This window comes from Sinocyclocheilus anshuiensis, unplaced genomic scaffold (assembly GCF_001515605.1).
Source record: "Sinocyclocheilus anshuiensis isolate Anshui unplaced genomic scaffold, SAMN03320099.WGS_v1.1 scaffold1472, whole genome shotgun sequence".
Classification (NCBI taxonomy): Eukaryota; Metazoa; Chordata; class Actinopteri; order Cypriniformes; family Cyprinidae; genus Sinocyclocheilus; species Sinocyclocheilus anshuiensis.
The window spans coordinates 543,799-546,588 of NW_015542453.1; the positions used below are offsets into that span (position 1 = coordinate 543,799).

The window sequence follows — 2,790 nt, forward strand, 5'->3', positions numbered from 1 at the left end:
CTCAGAAATAGGCGATGGGCTCTGATTGGTTAGCTAGCCCAGTGTGTTGTGATTGGCTAAACTGCCTCTAGTGCGTGTCTAATTAGTGTCCAACATAATATCCAACATAAAGTAAATTTATATATAATAAATGAAATATCTTTAATAAAGTTTATATATAAATAAATCCAACATAAAGTGTGTATATATATATAACCCTGGACCACAAAACCAGTCTTAAGTCGCTGGGGTATATTTGCAGCAATAGCCAATAATACATTGTATGCATGGGTCAAAATTATCGTCTGTATGAACGTGCAATGGGAGTCAAGCCCATATTCCTTACTAGTAACCATAACGACAGTGACCAAAGTAAAATCAAAGATGGCGACGCGCATAAAACTGAAAGTCTTATCACTTTCTGACACGACAAGTGTCCAATGGAGCCGCGAGTTCTTTCGTCAAATCTTCATTAACCGACAGCAGCTTTTATATTTGGTTGGAGAGCAGAGCATTTGAATCGCGGGCAGAACACAAAACTGACGGGAGCGTCTCCGGTGGAGTCTCCGGTTCAGATGTGACATGGTGCCGACGGTGATGGCTGCCTCCGTGGCGTGCTCCGCAGTTGTTTTTATGTTTTTGTTAGTTTGTCCTGTCTTTAGTTATATCATTGTAGTCGGGGGAACAGCAGCGCTGTTCAGATGCTTCAGGACACGCAAACGGGGGAAGCGAGCCGGCGCGCTCGTGAAGCTCAGGCAGCGCGGATTCAGGACGCCGTTGCCTAGCATTTATCTGGCGAACCTCCGCTACACCACACTCATCAGCCTCATACAAGACGGTGACGAGTCTGCTTACAAACAGGAGGTTAAAGAGCTTGCTGTCTGGTGCAGTCTCAACAACCTGGAGCTCAACACGCTCAAAACTGTGGAGATGATATTGGACTTCAGGAGGAACCGCCCTGCTCCCCCTCCACTCACCAATTCTGGATGCACTTGGCCGAAAACTGAAACCAAAAATGCTTTGTAATGATTATTTATTATTTTTTTTAAATAATATAAAGTAATTTTGTAAGACTTTTTAAATTTAACTCAATTTGAATGATACTGAATTTAAAAAAACAAGCCAATCACGGGGTAAACAGCTGCTGGCTAAGTGTGCTTTCACACTTGGTTCGATTGCTTGGTCCGAACCGGAGTTCGATTGCTCCCCCTGCCCCTGCTGGACTGTGTTCACCATTGGTTTTGTTTTCGAAGCTTCAGTACATAACAGCACTTACATCTGCCTTACGAATGTACTGACAATGCTCTAAAGAACCCTGAAGGCGAACAGAAATGAGATATTCACATCATCCAAACGTACCGAACTCTGACGTCAATCGAGCCCGAGTGCCCACCAAAAGTGCTAGTGTGAAAGCACCCTAACCCTTAACTAATGGAACCTTATTGAAAAGTGTTACCTTAATATTAAATATCAATATATTATTTTTACCCACTTCTGAACACTGCGGGGTGGGGCACGACGCGGCGCGCCATATATATTATTATTATTATTATATATAGCCTATATTTTCGGTGCATCCCTACTTACATCCCCTCCTTGTTTACAAATCTGAAGTAAGTCCATACAGCCGATTTAAACGCGGACAGGGCTTTCCTGATAACTTTCCAGATAACTTTCCGCGATGCCACCCTCTTTATTTTACTAACTTACTGCATGCTGAAGGTGACCCAGCTGACCTCACCAGAAAAAAACTCAACACCACCATCTAGTGGACTGTGAAGAAATTGATTTTATTATTCTACCAAATAGTATAATAAAAGATCGATACTTTGCGTCCGTGTATCAATACAGTATTGCCACGGAAAATATCGCGATACTATGCTGTATCGATTTTCCCCCACCCCTATCAGCTACAGCTCTGCACAGTTCAATAACGAGGCAGTTTTATTCCTAATAAGAATATTTAATGTTGTCAGCCACTTTAACATTGTAAATACACGGTTTGAACTGCACTGTGCATACAGGTATAAAAAAAACAAACAAAAAAAACTTAAATGATTAAATTAAAATGTGTTGTAGGGATGTGCCGATACGAGTATCGGTACCGAACGGTTCACGGGGCAAATTCCAAATGGAAGTGATCATCCCTATCCCCTTGGAGTGGGGACTTTGGAGTGAGCAGGGCACGTGCGTACCATTATGTAGTCGTTTGGAATGCACTTGGCAAAGGGAGAGACGTAAGTGCCTCATTATCTTCAAGAAGTTTTTAAAATATGCTATATAATATATAAAAACTAATATATATATAAAACTTTTTAAAATATAAAATGTATGTTTATTTGCAACAGTTATGCTAACAACAATAAAAAGACATTTATGACATTAAAACAGCGACATCTGCTGTCGGACACTTGACATTTGATTTTATTATTCTACCAAATAGTATAATAAAAGATCGATACTTGGCGTCCGTGTATCGATACAGTATTGCCGCAGAAAATATCGCGATACTATGCTGTATCGATTTTTTTCCCCCACCCCTGGAAAACACACAAGAAAACACGTAACACACGGTAGACACGCGTTTGAGAGCGGCTTTCTCTCGCACTGTATGAGGTGACAGACAACTAGTTGTCCAGTCCTGTTCCGTTCACACAGCGCATGTGTTCCGAGAATGCGGTTGTGAGTCCTGAAAATTTACGGGTGTGAGTTCGGTCCGAAAAAAATTCACGCCCGTAAATAACCAAACTGTGTGTGAACGTAACTGTATTAAGGACTCAAAAACAGAACTGACAACCGTATTCTGCTGCT

The 2,790-nt window shown here is 41.4% G+C and overlaps 1 protein-coding gene across 1 annotated transcript in view; it reads right to left on the reverse strand.

Annotated features, from left to right (window-relative positions):
* LOC107693727 (histone deacetylase complex subunit SAP130-like) overlaps positions 1–2,790 on the reverse strand; it is a 19,676-nt gene that overhangs the window by 13,182 nt on the left and 3,704 nt on the right. The gene's annotated exons all lie outside the window — the stretch shown is intronic.